The sequence below is a fragment of the Artibeus jamaicensis genome, unplaced genomic scaffold (assembly GCF_021234435.1).
Source record: "Artibeus jamaicensis isolate MK-2021 breed Jamaican fruit bat unplaced genomic scaffold, CSHL_Jam_final contig_233, whole genome shotgun sequence".
Taxonomy (NCBI): domain Eukaryota; kingdom Metazoa; phylum Chordata; class Mammalia; order Chiroptera; family Phyllostomidae; genus Artibeus; species Artibeus jamaicensis.
Window position 1 is genome coordinate 44,710,577 of NW_026521486.1, and position 15,654 is coordinate 44,726,230.

General features: G+C 39.5%; 1 protein-coding gene and 1 long non-coding RNA gene across 3 annotated transcripts in view; one reads left to right on the forward strand and one right to left on the reverse strand.

Moving 5' to 3' along the window:
* The window catches only part of TMEM117 (transmembrane protein 117), a 404,165-nt gene that overhangs the window by 238,623 nt on the left and 149,888 nt on the right, over window positions 1–15,654 (forward strand). The window lies entirely within an intron of this gene.
* On the reverse strand, window positions 1,820–8,001 carry LOC128626825 (uncharacterized). The gene is made up of 3 exons (XR_008390887.1): window positions 7,705–8,001; window positions 4,100–4,181; window positions 1,820–2,213 (listed from the first exon to the last, which is right to left on the reverse strand). It is a non-coding gene; the product is annotated as an uncharacterized LOC128626825 (long non-coding RNA).

Here is a 15,654-nt window from a genome sequence, read left to right on the forward strand (position 1 = left end):
CCTCACTTGACTGTGGCAAGTCGTTCTCAGCGGTGTAAGGTGTCCTCAGCTGGTGCTGCAGAGAATGTGCTGGCTTTAAGGCAATTAAAATGCTGTTCTCGGATACTTTCAGAAAACACAGGAAGAGAATCACAAAGTTAGGATGTAAAAAAATAGCAACTGAGGACTGCTGTACTATCATGGAGGACTAGCTAAGAAAGAAAAGGGGCCAAGTTCTGCTTGACATGTAAAACACCCAAGGCCATCATTTTCCTTGTGTTGACAAACCGCTATCCCAGCTGCATTTCTCAAATTAACAAAACCAGGCTACAAAACTGTTAGAGAAATACAAGTAGTGTCTAGCAGAAAACCCAGGACCATTTCTTACTGCATTTCTTGTAGGGGCTTTCTATTTACAATGCAGCTCAGACCATTTTGGGAGGAAAACACTGCTTTAGAACAGAAAGATGCACAGCTATTTTGGGCTAAATGGATAAGTATCTAAATCTGCTAGATGAAGAAAATATGCTGGGTAAAATATTATTGATTGTCCATCTTCTTTTTTTTTACTTTACACAAAAGAGGTCATTTACGGCTCAGTGCAAAATGAACAATCTCTTTGCAGAAAAAGCAACCCATTTCTTCTGCACACATAATCACAAATCTGCACGGTAATTGAAATATTTATTCATTTATAGTTTATTTGTGTTCTCCATTTGCCTGTGGCTGCGCCTCTGAAGGTATAGTGAAGAGGATTGTTGCCAATTTGATTAGTGCGGTGAGCTGGTATACTCAGGATGAACCCCCTCACACTTCTTCTTTCATGCCTCATGAAAGTTATTAATGGTTCAATCTTAACAACTTACGAAGTGGAGACTGATTAGAATATGGCTTGATTACAATATAAAGTCACAAGTCATTCATTTAGTTATAGTTTCTCAGTTAAAAGGGAATGTAACAATTATTAATTTCAGTGATCACTGGTTTGTTCTTTACAGCTCTGCCAGTGAATTGTCTAGAATTGGCTTGCATGCCCCCAGTGATGAAAATCTCATTACCTAATGGGAAAATCCTGTCTAGCTTCTGACAAGTCTGATTTTTTGGAAATTTTTTCTTACAGTAAACCAAAATCACTTCTCTTGAACTATATTTTATGATTGTTGTTCCAATTACTATGGATATATAAAAATTTCCTCTTTCATATAACAAGATATTATATATTTAAAATATATAACATAATTCATCTAGGTACTTTCTTATCAGGGAAAACATTCACAGTTGACTCGACTTCAATATAATTCATGATCTCAGTCACTATTATATCAATGTTTTTTTAAAAATACAGCTTCAGCACAGAATTCATTATTCCAGCTGTGGCCTGACCAACACTGAAAAGAACTATCCTACCACTCCTTGTGTTTTAGATGCACTGTTAATTTAGTCCAAGATTGTATTTGTTTTGATAGTCACATCAGTTTATTGATCTATGTTGAATATACCTACAACCATTCTTTGCCCATAAAGCACAGCTAAACCGTGCCTCTCCCATTCTGTACCTGTCTGATTTGTTTATGAACTAGGATGATAAAACTTACATCTCACTTCATTCAATGTTAACTTGTAAGATGCAGGCCATTTTTGTACTCTTTTGGTAATATATGCTTTGATCAGTTTCTCACATCTAATCTCCTCATCTTTGCCGGCTCCTCATCACCTCCAGGTGTGAAGCACAGAACTTAATCATGCAGGTCATTGACTGATACATTAAACTTCGGCATTCCCTCTAGGTGGGCATGATTTCATAGATCAGACACCTTGGAGACAAGGTCATTGGACTAATTTCAAACCTGTAAATATCACATTGCAGTTAAGATCATGTGTTGAAAAGTCAGAGACCCTGGACATGATTCCCAAACCTTTGATCCTTCAACTTTATGGTCTTGTTACTGTTAAAAGAAATAATGTATCCACCTCTCAGAATCGGAGAAACACTTTAAATGGGATGGAGTATGTAAATTAATCCTGGCTATCTTCATCATTGTATTATTTAGGAAAACAGTAGCTGTGATAAAAAAAAATAACTCCAAGATTTTAGTGCTATAAACAGTCCAGTGTGAGTTGTTCTGGTTGCAGATGGCTGTCTTCTGTGTTGTGTTGCAGGGACCCAGGCTGTTTTCATATGGTCTTAGCCATCCCCTAAGATCTCCATGTCTTCTTTATCTAGGTAGAAGAATCTAAAAAGAGGGTGGAAAAGGCATCACTTCATAACTTCATGGCCTAGATGTGAAATAGCTCACTCGAACTCATATTCCACTGGGGAGAACTAATCGTGACCTCTCCCAGCTGCCAGGATTGGGCAGGAAATGCAGTTCCAGGCAGGGCAGCCACTTCCCACGGTTAGCTCAATACTCAGTAAATGAGAGCACAGGTTTGGTGAAAACTTTACCATCTCTGCCACAATCACTACCATCGCGATTACAACTGCTCCTTTATTAAACCATATGCAGCTCATATTCCTCTATCTTGTTTAGTGACATTCTGAAGCATCTATGAAAAAAAAAGACCTGCCTGAAATTTCATCATGCCCTTTCTACATATTGAAAGGTTTTGAGGCATCATGAAATTATCACAGAAAACAAAAAAAAATATGATAGGTAATTCAGGCTTATACCTCCTGACAGGCCTAGAGTTGTCCTGAATTGAAACGAGGGATGCAGGTATATCATAGCCTGGTTGTAGTGATGGGCAGACATAAAATGAGTTGACCATTGGCACGTCGATCCTCCACAGAGAAAGAACCTCACTTGTGTATAGTAACAAAATCCTTTAATTCAAATTGTTAATTTAAAATAACTTCCTAAATCTATTAATTGCCTTCCTTATCTTAGTATATACCATTATTTTTTCATATTTTAAGGTATTAAAACTCTCCCATGGATATCATTCTGACCATTTATAATGATCAATTACTATGTTATTATATATAAACACACACACACACATATATATATATATATATATATATATATATATAATCATGTAGGATTTAGAATACTCAGATATGTACTGTAAAGAAAAAAAGCAAGACATTGCCAGTACTCATCAGGTAGAGATGATGACAGCTTAAATTTCTGGAGTATTTCTAGCACTTTTCCCAATGAACGGCTGTATTACGTTCTTGGTAAGTGTAAGCAGATCATTGTTCGCTCAGGCATTCCCCATTACAGGGGGCGGGGCTGTATGATTATTGCTGCGTGTGCCACACTACACTGCTGCAGCCTTAGCCTCCTGCTCCTTTCATTTCGCCCACTTATTTACTTGGCATAGTTGTTAATTGAGGGTTCTTATATTTTTAGGGCACTTGAAGCTGAGCATGATTAATTATAAAGCACTGAGCTACAGTAAACACATGGCCTGAACAAGCATTTGCTTGGTGCCTGCTGCCTCAAACACGATCACTGTGGTGTCTGATGTAAACCTTAACTGAACAGCCCTGGGAGCGCTGTGCTATATGCTAAGGGCCAACTCACTTTAAGGGACCAAGAGTAGGTTTGCCAGGTCTACAGAACACACAGAATGTTTTGTACAAGTGAAAATGGGTAAAAAACTAGGATCAAAGGCAGGCTGGTTAAGGAATAAAGTCACACGAGATTAATCTGAAACCGAGTAGGATGCTGAGAGAAGGGGGAGGGAGGGGAAAAGGGCCCGTCTGTTTGGCCTTGGTGTTGGCACGTGGGAGGTGAAGGAGCTGATGGCTGACAGCCCCATTTGACAGAATCCCTGCCTGTTCCCCACATTCATTGCCTAGCTACTTGTCACACTCAGCAAGATCGTCCCATGCTCATGGCCTAAAGCACACCACTGCAGTAGGTGGAATTCAAGGTTCCCAACCCTGGCTGTTCAAACTCTAATTGATACACTGCTTGAAGGGTCTTTATAGATGGAGCTAAGATTGCTGTTCACCCTTAAAGTAGGGCATTAGTCTTGGGTTATCTCAATGGCACAGTGTAGTCACATGAGCTCTTAAAAGCAACATTACAAAGCAGAAGGGAGACTCAGAGAAGAGATGAGGCAGAAAGGAAGTCAGAGAGATTCACAGCGTGAGAGTGACTTGACCCACCATGCTTGGTCAGAAGATGGGGGAAGGGCATCCAGGTGAGCAAGGGGCCTCTGGAAGCAGAGAACAACCTTCAGACTTCACCCTGCAAGGAAATGGGCACCTCAGTCTTAAAACGGCAGGGAACTGGGTCCTGTCAACAATCAGAATGAGCCTGGGAACAGATCCTGGAAAACCAGCAGAGCCAGATTATGCCTCATTTTCTGATCACACAACTGTGAGCTAGGAACTGGGTGTTGTTTTAAGCCATTAAATTTGTGTTAATTTGTTATAGCCAAAGACAGAATACCAGTAGAGTCTCAGTCATATTTAAGCATGACTTCCTGTGCCGAGTACCCAAACCTTTGACTATACTCCTCTCTTTGTCTAAAATGGTTTTTTTTTCCTCCTTCAAGTAACCGCTACTCACCCTCTGAAACAAGTGTGTAACCTCCTTCAGGAAGTTTCCCTTGATAGGATTCGGTGTGATTTAACTGCTCTCACTCTGTGCTACCTCAGTAACCTGTGCATACCTCTGTCACTGAAGTTATGTACCAGAAATCAGTGAGTTGCTTGTGTATGTTCCTCTTAACCCTTAAATAAGTTCTGATGAGGGTTCATATCTGGTCTGACTCCACACCTTCAATGCCCATGACAGTGCACCCCTAGGGCCATGCCAGACGTGATTTTGAGACAGTGGGGGAAGTGACAGTGGTTCTCGGGCTGCTGTCGGTGAGCTGGCCCGTTATGTCCATCAGAAAAGTCGGGCAGGGATTATTGTTGCTAATTTATAGGGAAGGTATGGTGGTTACAATTCTCTAAATTTAAGTTTAATCCTATAAATTATTTTTCATACTTTTCACCACTTGCTTGTCTTTTAGGGAGAAGTAGTCCATAAAGTTACAAGAGAAAAGTAAATGACTGATCATATAAAAACTTAGGAAAAAAGGCGCTTTTTAAAAAAGTATTTTTTCATGAACTTATGTTTATGGTTGTGAATTTATATTTATATTGTAGACATATAATCTAGTACTGTAGTACTAATTGGTAGAATTCCTATTTCATGTGATAGAAATAGTGCATTGTGTTATACATTGTATTCCATTATGGGCTGTGAATGGCCCGCCGACTTCCTTGCACTCCTTTCCCTGAGTCAGGTGGAGGGTCTCTGATGTATGAAATCATGGATTTGGGGTTGTTTGCTTAACGGTTGGCCCTCTGATGTTTAACACAATGTACAACAGAAAAGAATCTGGTTAATATTTGAGGTAAAGCAGTACATTAGATCTCTTGCTCATTTTCAGACCTACCTAAAATACACATAAAAGCTCCTACTTTCTTACAGTGTTATCTTAGTGCCTTTTCTCACATGCCACCTACCACCCATTCTAACTCAAAGCCTCACTTTTAAAGCCGGTCACCAGGATGTTCTGCAGCAATTTGAGACATAAAGTGATACCCATCCGACAGAAGCTCCTGAGGGCATTTCAGCAGGCGGAATGCAGAATGATGAGCAGATGATTTGACTAGAATCTCTGCCAAAAACTTCACTTTTGTGAAAAGGGCCTTTGGGAGTGGTGATAATGAGGTGTGGTTAGGATTTTTTGACATCTGCTCTTACAGACAGCAGGGCAGACCCCCACCCTCCCTGAACCAACACCCACAGCTGAGTGGAGGAACCCCTGTTGACTTGCCCTCCACTGAACCTCGTGCTTTGATGAACATGATCAGGATATTTTCATCCTCCGGCGATTTGGGCTGGCACACCAAGAAAGGTTAGTCTAGAAAGAGGTGTCCTTCACTCTCCAACTTGTTTGTTGAATTGATAGCTGACTTTGCAAAGACTCTGGGCTGTTAAATGCACAGGGGAAGACACAGAGACTGTGGAGACACGCTTGTGTGAACTGCTTCCTGCCAAACATCCCCGGATGTTGTGTCGCACTGAACCAGCTTTCCTGTGGAACCCAGCAGGTGAAAACGAGAACGACTTACTCTTGTTATAGCCTATTTTTGCAAGGAACATATGCTTTAAAAAAATCTAGTTCTATTCAGAACCTCTGCTCAGTTTAACATAATTTTGATTAGCCACATTGTGTATCCAAGAGGTTGCATTTTATAGTCCCTAATAGAAGGGCTACTTAGCATCCTTCACTTTGTAACGATTTTGTGGAAGGAAACTAAAAGAAACAAAAGTTATACATTTGTAAAACAATAATTCAGCAATAATGGCACTAGAAAAAGCAAAATCAGTTTCACCCCCACTCTCTCCACAGCATCATTACCCCTAGTGTGTGCGCCCAGCACTTGGGAAGCACGTCCAAATTTCAGCTCCTGAGATTCAGCTTGGTCCTGGTTCTCCGGGGACTGAAAGAGTTGCCCTAGCTTTAAGCACACCTAACTTACTCCTTGGGAGTGACTGGAGAAGTGCAAGAACCTGGGAGGATATGTGAAATAAAGATCTGAACAGCAACCATGTCGCAGTTCGGCATGCTCCTTGTTTCTTACTCAGGCCAGTCAAGTTTTCTAGTACCTATTTGCTTCTCGCACAGATGGATTCTCACGAGGGAGATTTCTTAAAATTATTTAATATATATGTGATTTTTAATTGTAGACCATTTATTTGCATATTTATTTCCCCCCATATCAGTCTAATCTCGACGAAGAGAGGTAAATAGGAGAAAAATCAGGATCCTCACGATCTTTAATATTTTCTTCTGTTCCTTGGATCTATGCATAATTTTTACTTTTCCATTGCTTATTATTTTAGGTTATATACTATAAAAGTAATTTTGACTACATGCAATTTCTCTTATTATGCTCCTTTGAACTCATGTTGTTCATCTAATATTTATTTTTGTGCTTAATCAGTTATTAACCATTTGATGGTACCTGGAGAGGAGGGGCCATATATTTTCAGTGCTTAGCCCTGAATGAAATGAAAACATTTCAGTAATGTGTTTTGAATTAGTGTTATGGACCAAAGAAGGTGTAGGGAATTCAAGTTGAATACGATGGGACCTCTAACCTGGAAGAACTCATAGTCTAATGAGAAAAACAGGTGTGTTTCATTTGTGCTTGGTCTTCAGTCTTGGGTCATAAATAGAATTAAACAAAGTGAGCAGCTTTGCAGGCAAAGCACTATGCCCTAATATTTGAGACTTAATTACCTGCTGCCCTTAAAAGACCCCATTTTAGTATTTGTTTTGGGGGATGGCTGCTTAATGTACAGGGTGCAGCGTACAAGTATTGAGCCGAGAGATTCTCCGTAAGATCCTGACTCCTGTGGAGCTCTAGCCAATGATTTACTTAGCATCGATCTGTCTGTCCACTAGGCCTGAAGAAGAATCGATATAGCTAACTCTCTTTCAAGAGGCAGCTGGTGAAATTAAATCCTTATTTTAGTTGGATCTGGAATGGCTAAAGAGATAAGTAAAAGAATCCAACCTAGTACTTGGGGGAGGAAGATGCATAGAAAGCCCCTCTCCCAGAAAATGTTTGGAAGAAGGCTATGAAATACAGTAAAATGGTTGGGGACACTTTATGGGGCAGAAAGGCAAGGAGAGCCAGGTGAGCTGGCTCACCTGGGTGAGAGATCACAGGAAATTACCAGGCCAGTGTGAGCTACTTACATCTCCATGTCTGATTTCCGTTATTCCTGCTTTGGGCTCCTCTGTTCTTAGGCATGCTGTTCTGTTTTCCCTCTTAATGACTCTGGTCATATGCCATTTGGCTTTGCTTTTCTGTTTACCCTTTTGCTGCTAATCTGATTCATTTGTCCTTGTTGTTTTTCTGGTCCTACTTTCACTCTTATTCCATTTTCTTGCTTAGCTAACTCAAGAGTCCCTTATCTTGTTGAAGGGACAGAATCTGAGAGTACTGGCAGGTGAACATGGTTTCTAGAGCAACTCAGCCCTAACTGTGCTGTCCCCGGGGGCCAGAGGGCCAGGGAACTCATCAGCCTTGACCAGTTAGGTGTCCCTTGACCCTTGTCTGTGGAGGTCAGTGGATAAATAGAGGGTACTGGTGACAAGCCTCCTTGCTCCCACTGCTTTCCGTTTGTACTGGCACCTCCCACATGCGGTCTATTTGCTTAATTGTTACCTACCCTGAATACCCCCATCTTCTGCCACTATCTCCCCCTTGCCCTCCTGTTTGTTTTACCATATTCATTTTTTTCTTTTTTCTCTTGTCATTCATCATTTCACAGGATATATGTAACCTAAGTTTATTATTTAAAATTTTCTTCCCCTAGCATCTAAATGCCATATCTTTTGTTTTTCACTAACACAGCCCAAGGATCCAGAGTAGCGCTTTCGCACTTACATTATTCTTACGAAATGTTAATGAAATAAAAGAGCGAATGACTTCCATACCCATCCACATCATTACCATAATTAGGAAAGGACTTAGTTTGCATTATTAATATTTATTTAAAATATCTATTTGTGGGGACTCTTTCCTTCAATCAAGTATTATTGCAGCAAGTGGTATTTCTTTCTACAGCATGAAAAGATCAGTTCGTTACCATGAAAAAGCATATGAAGATTTGTGAGAATGGCTTTGATAAGCTTGAGATGCTAAACGAGTGCAGATTTGCTTCTGTACAAGAGTATACTCTGGGGAGTAAAGGTATTTGCCATAGGCTCACGTTATTGTAAACATGAATTTTATTAACCTGTCTGCAATGTATAAAAGACTATGACAGCACGCTACACCTGAGAGATAAAGTAAAATATTGTCCTGCTGCTCCTCCATCGCAGCAGACACGTCCCGGGGAACCGCAGTGCTCAGAGGTCCGTCCTGTGAAAGGGAAAGGACAGACGGTTCAGGAGCCCAAGCGGGCAGAGAAAAGCGGTCCTGTACTGCTCTTCTTCAACTCGCGGGGAAAGAGCTTAGGCCGGCTGTCAAAATGGACTTTTTCATACCACTGCAAGGGGATGTAGAGTTATTTGAGAAAAAATTAGATTTATTTTGTAAATAAAAAATTCAGAGTTTAAATAATTGCTTCTAACTTCTTGGGAATCGTGTGCTAGATGAAATGGCTGAAAATGTGTGCCATTCTGAGTTTACCTGTTTTTAAGTGAATAGCGAGCAAGCATGATTCTCTGACAGAAGGTTCGTAGGCCTTATGCCAAAAACGGATTAAATTGCTTAATTAAGTGATCAGAGATGACAAACAGGACCAGCTGTAGACCAAAGCCTGGGCCATGTCCGCCGTGCACACGGCGTGAACTATAGAAGTGTCCATTTGGGGAAAGTAATAATTGAAAAAGGCCACTCAAAGAATTTAATAAAGCGGGCAACCCACTTTCAGGATAACCCAATGCTTCAAAACTGTAGCATCCAAAGCTCTAAGATTTTTGAAAAAAGCAACTTTGGATTTGGGGAGTGGTTAGTTTTACATGAAATATTCTTCTTGATTTTCTTTTACTATTAAGCCACATAGATGTAAAGCAAAAATATTATTTGTTCAGATCAAGGTTTTCTCTGAACAGTGTGGAGAAAACCATTTGTAGAACTTTGGGAAAATACCAAGTCCTGGGTTCCACTTGGGCCAGACGGGGTCTGAATGCCCTGGGGCAAGGCCCAGCCGCTATAAAATAGGAATGTTCTTCAGGGGATTCTGACGCCCATTGCTGGCTTCTTGTCACCACAGAAAGGGAACCCACGCATCTAGATTCTAGGTGAGGGTCTAGAAAACTATCTAGATCAATGAGGAGAATATATGGAGTAAGACACAGACGATCAGTAATTCAGTTGAACACTCCTCAGATATTACAACTCTTTATAGACAATTTGGAAATCTCCAAAGCTTTGAAAAGAACAATAAAAAAGACGTCATAACAACTTACGAGTGGCAGAGCCTGCCCTCCCTTCGTTCGGTTTTAGACAAAACCAGATCTGAACTGACATGAGGCTCTTTGTGCTCTTTATTTATCCCGGCAATGTGACGAGTCCTGTTTTGTTATGGAAGCGTGAATGTACTTCATTATGGAGCTGTACCTGCTGAACTGTATATGTACGATGTTGCCTGTTTAGAATCTGAAGAATTCTAATTCTAAAATGTGTAACTTTATTTGCCCCAATAACTTTTGGGTAAGAGATGATAGGCTTGTAGTAAAATGGCTTCTTGTCAGTCCTGCATCAAATTGATGAGGGCATTTTACTCCTTGGTTCTAAATTCTTTGAAGAGAGGGGCCCTAATATGCTTACCTTCTACAATCATAATCTTATATATTGGCTTATTTAAAATAGTATCTCACCCTGGCTGGTGTTGCTCATTTGATTGAGTGCTGGCCTGCAAACCAAAGGGTGGCCAGTTTGATTCCCAGTCAGGGCACAGGTGCCCAGTAGGGGGAGTGTGAGAGGCAACCACACACTGATGTTTCTCTCTCTCTCTTTCTCCCTCCCTTCCCCTCACTCTAAAAATAAAGAAATACAATCTTTAAAAAAATAAAAATAAAATAGTATCAGGGTTCACAGAGAAACAGAACAAATAGGATATATATTGATTTATTCTTGGAATTGGCTCACGGTATTATGGAGGCAGAGAAATCCCATGATAAGCTGTTTGCAAGCTGGAGACCCAGGAAAGCTGATGGTGTAATTCAGTCCAAGTCTGAAGGCCTGAGAACCAGAAGCACCCATGTCCAATGGCAGCAGAATATAGATATCCCAGCTAAAACAACAAGCAAACTTGCCCTTCGACTGCCTTTTTGTTCTACTCAGGGCCTCCACAGAACGGGTGATGCCCCGCAGTCCTAGGGCACTCTCCTTTACTCATTTTACCAACTCAAATGCTGATTTTCTCTGCAAACACCCTCACGGACACACTCATGAATAATGTTTCATCAGCTGTCCGGGCTCCCTTAGTCCAGTCTAGGAGACGGATAAAATTAACCTTGACAAGGCCCCACAACAGCCTTGGGAGGAGTGCAGGGCCTTCCTCGCCCATTGTAAGAAGAACAACCTGAGGCCAGTCACAGTGCTCAAGGGAGAGCTTCATAGTTAGTGCCTGGTGTTTCGGGAATTGAACATTGCTTTGCATTGAGGAGAACTGGCAATGTAGTTTTTTTTCCTGTCAGTGAAGGAGTATGGGGGGAACCCAAACCTCCTTTAAAACAGAAAATATTTAATAAGCACATAAAATGTATAAACATTTTCTAAATCCTATGATTACATATAAGAATCAAGAGATGCAGATTTTATTGATTTTATTTTATGATCAGAGTCATTTTAAGCATGAAGATGAGTGTATAAGGGTAAGATTGCTCCTAAATTGTCATTCCAAAAAGTTTCTTTCTAATCTTCCTGATTTAATACAGCACTTGCCCTCATTTTTATAAACTGTGCACAAATAACAAATGGTTATTTATAGAGGAGAGTGGTGTGGGAGGGGGGGGTTGGGAGGGAAGGGTGGTCACATGTCAGCCCCACTTTCTCTCCCAGGGGACCACACACGGCCCCCAAAGTCCTCTGCACCCCAAGCTGGACCCCATGCTTGCTTCTCTGATTGCTCTGTCTTCCAGAACATATTGGATGCCCAGTGTGCTCACTATTTTCATAAGGTGATTGTCATTTTTCAAGTGCAAGTGTAAGTGAGGGAGGAGGGTTAAAGAATGAGATGGCCTAGCTGGGCCGCAGTCCTAAATGGCTCTGGGCACGCCTGAAACTTCTCTGTGTCTGCTTTTCCATTTGTTGGATGAAGGTCATCAAACTTGCCCAACACTGAATGGCCATGGGTACACAATAACTGATGTCCTAAGAGCGCTTTGAAAATTACTGTACACTTACTGCAAGCGAAGTACTGGTTGAATGCACCGAGTGAATGAAATGTTCCCACAAAAAATTCTGAAAATAGATGATAAATTATTCATTGGAGTAAAACATCATTAATATTAATAAAGTAGGCACATGGCACGTTGGCTCAGTGACTGGACTTCAGAGGGGGCATTCCTGCATTCAGCCTGCATCCTGACTCTGCCCCACTGGGACCTCGGGCCGCTTCCCAGCCTCCCCGCACGGCATGTTCCTGCTCTGTAAAACCGGGAATGCAGTAACACCTGGATCGTGGAGAAAAATGCATCTTAATTGGTTGTCGTTAAATATGTGTTAAGCTCCCAAAGATATGAAGTGAACATCTGATTAGCCTTTTCTCTGCTTCAGATTAATTAAAGGTAGAAATGAGGTGTAGTTGGAAGGGAGGCATTTGTCAACTGCAACCAGCTTCTCTACTTGGAGACTTAACAACAAAACAGAGAATTGATGGGGTTCATTGGACTGTGCACCTTTGAAAACTACTGAAAATCTTTATTTTTTCTGGAATTCTTTCTAGATATTAGTCATGGCTGTCTAGGTTTAATGATGAAAGCTTGCATTCTTTGTTAAAGCACCATGTTCCATACAATGTTAAAGTGAGGATAGTAGAAAAGTTGTAGAAAAACTGAATTGTTCCTGGAAATATGGGGAACTGGATACCAGGAAAAAGCAACAATAACAACCACCACCACTGCAAATATAAACACCTTGGCTATATATATTTATTTTTTAAATCTTGCACATATCATAAAAAGAGCAATATTTTCAAAACCATGTCTTTTTGTTTTAGGAAAGTAAAGAGTATCCTTAGAGATCAAAAATAAAATGGGATGCAGACCCTAATAAGTAAAGAGAAGGATTGCCAAGGACTTCTACCAATCATAAGGGACTTAAGGCTCTTGTTTCCACACTTTTTTGAGGGAAAGGAGACAAAACAAGAGTCCAGACAAGACATGTTGTCAAATCAGGACAGTCAACCTAAATCCAGGAACTCTGAAAAGCTATACTCACAGTGAGAATACTGACTGCAAAAAATTACCCCAAATAGGGAGGCACATTAGAAACTTGGTTGTTTTTTCATAGGTCTGGAAAGAGGAGGAAATGAATTTCTCCTGAAGACATATAACCATAAGCTGTTCCTCAAGTGAGTAGATGGCCCCAATTCTTACCATCCTCAGGTTTAAAAAAAACTCCACACTAAGAATTTATTTTAAAGTGATCTCTGGTTTCTCCCTCCTCCCCTCTGGTTACTGTCAGTTTGTTCTTTATTTCAATGTTTCTGGCTATATTTTGCTTGCTTGTTTGTTTTGTTGATTAGGTTCCACTTATAGATGAGATCATATGGTATTTGTCTTTCACTGCCTGGCTTATTTCACTTAGCATAATACTCTCTAGTTCTATCCATGTTGTTGCAAAGGGTAGGAGCTCCTTCTTTCCTTCTGCTGCACAGTATTCCATTGTGTAAATGTACCACAGTTTTATGATCCATTCATTTATATGTCGGCATTTAGATTGCTTCCAGTACTTGGCCATTGTAAATTGTGCTGCTGTGAACGTTAGGGTGCATAGGTTCTTTTGAATTGGTGTTTCAGGATTCTTAGGGTATATAATCCCAGCAGTTTTTTTAAAGGAAAGAAAGACTAGAATTTTTTCTAATTGTTGAAATGCATTAATCTTCTTCTTCAGAAATAACAATAAACTTAAAATGGAAAAAATCCATACCTAGACAAATGAATGTGGAACTACATAGCGTTAAAAAAAAACCTTAAAAGTGATAATAATTTTTAAAGAAATGCCAGAGAATTACCTGTAAAGAAATGCCAGACAGTTGATTCCTACCTAACAACTGTGGAGGCCAGAATAATATTTCCTATGTGCTAAAAATATGGAATGAAGGAAATAAAAATAGGAGCATAGAGTAATGTAAGAAAATAAAGATACTATAGAGAGGATTAAAATATTTAAAATGTTGAAAGCCTAATAAAATTGACACATCCTTATATGATTAATCCAGATTAAAAGAAAAAGTTACAAAGAAGCCATATATAAATTAAAAAATCAGTGGAGGTGGAATGGAGATAAAAGAAATGTGTTTCACTCTAGACAAATGTCAGGAAAATAACATTGAGCAAAGAAAAGCCCAATATAGAAAAACCATAGCATATTATTCTTTTAAACTATTAATATAAAATATATATTAACTGAGCAATAATTTGTTATATCTGTGGTTAAACCCAGATGGAATCAAACTGCAAATTAAAGCCATGAAAATGGGGATTATACATCCAAGATTCGGAGCTGTGGTTTCCTCTGCTGGGTAGACAGCGTGTTTGGGGGTAAGTGCAGAGAGGGCTTCCAGACCTTTGACTTTATTGTATTTTTTAAGGCACCTTGTGGGAACACGGTCTACTATCTACTTATATTCACGTATTATTTATACGTGATATGCCCTTTGATATATATGAAATTTATAAATAATTCAAATGAAAACATCTTGAATAAGTAGTTGAATCTGAAGTTTGATAAAGTATATTTGCTAGGTTTAATTTTTAAATATGCCCTAAAACTAATATTTTACTTGTATTCGAAATGAGAATATTTGGCTTTATTTTTAGACAGTGAAGGCTGATAAGTAGGACTTTTTATTTCAGGGGTCCACATTTCAGTTATTGCTTTTGAATTTCTGAGAGTGCTTTTATTTCATCCAACACTCAGTCCATAGAATTATAATCCTGTCTTCAGGCAACAATAAAACATAGAATAATGTGTGCTTTCACTTACAAACCGTGTTACGATGTGGTTCCCTTACTTTATAATCTCCTAAATTCTGAAAACAAACCAAAGGTGATTATATCAGATGGATGATTATCAGCCTTTTCTTGGACCCACTAACAGTAGAAATATCAATCCAATTGAACGTTATTATACCCTAACAGCCTATGGCTTTGAATTTGTCACCTTATGCAGTTGGTTGAATATTTTCATAAAATGTAGTTACAAAAGCAAAATAGCAGGTGACTTGGTAGTCCTGGGCCTGGGAGACTGAGCCAACTCCTGCGGCTCTCATTAGGGCCAGCATGTACTCGGCATTTCATTCAGAAACCTGGAATGCTGGAGTGCCAGGATCCTGAAAGTGAATTTTCCTTTGAGGATATGTTTACTCTTCCTGGGTTCCAAGGGCTCCTTGGTGGATAATGGTTCTTACAATCAAGTTTTTGAAAATACCCTTTATTTCTCTTCCTATTGACCCTCCATTCATATATACAAAGCCATCATATTATAGCATATTTTGTACAATTAATTCCTCTAATGCTAATCACTTATTTATGTTAACAAAACAGAGAAGATATGCATACTGAAAACTACTCATTCTTTCAGGCCAAAACCCAAAAATAAATGTTCAATCACATAATATGGGGCTGCTGTCATTTGATAATTTAGCCACTCATAAGGAATAATATGTCAGATGATGGTATAAATATTTTTTTGCTGGCTTTTTGCCCAGCAAAATCAGTAGCAACTCTCACTTTTTCATTTATTCTAAATTATAATTCAATGTGGTGGAAAGCAAATTATACTGGGCCACATCATATTTATTTTGCATTTGTTAACACACTATTTGAAACTCTGCAGACTTTGCTTGGGAAAGTACTTTTTTTGATTGTGTATATTTTTGTATTTAGGTGACTCAGGTATATTTTTCTAGATGTTCTATATTCTGAAGCATGCCCAATTTCCTCACTTAATAATAAAAGTCTATG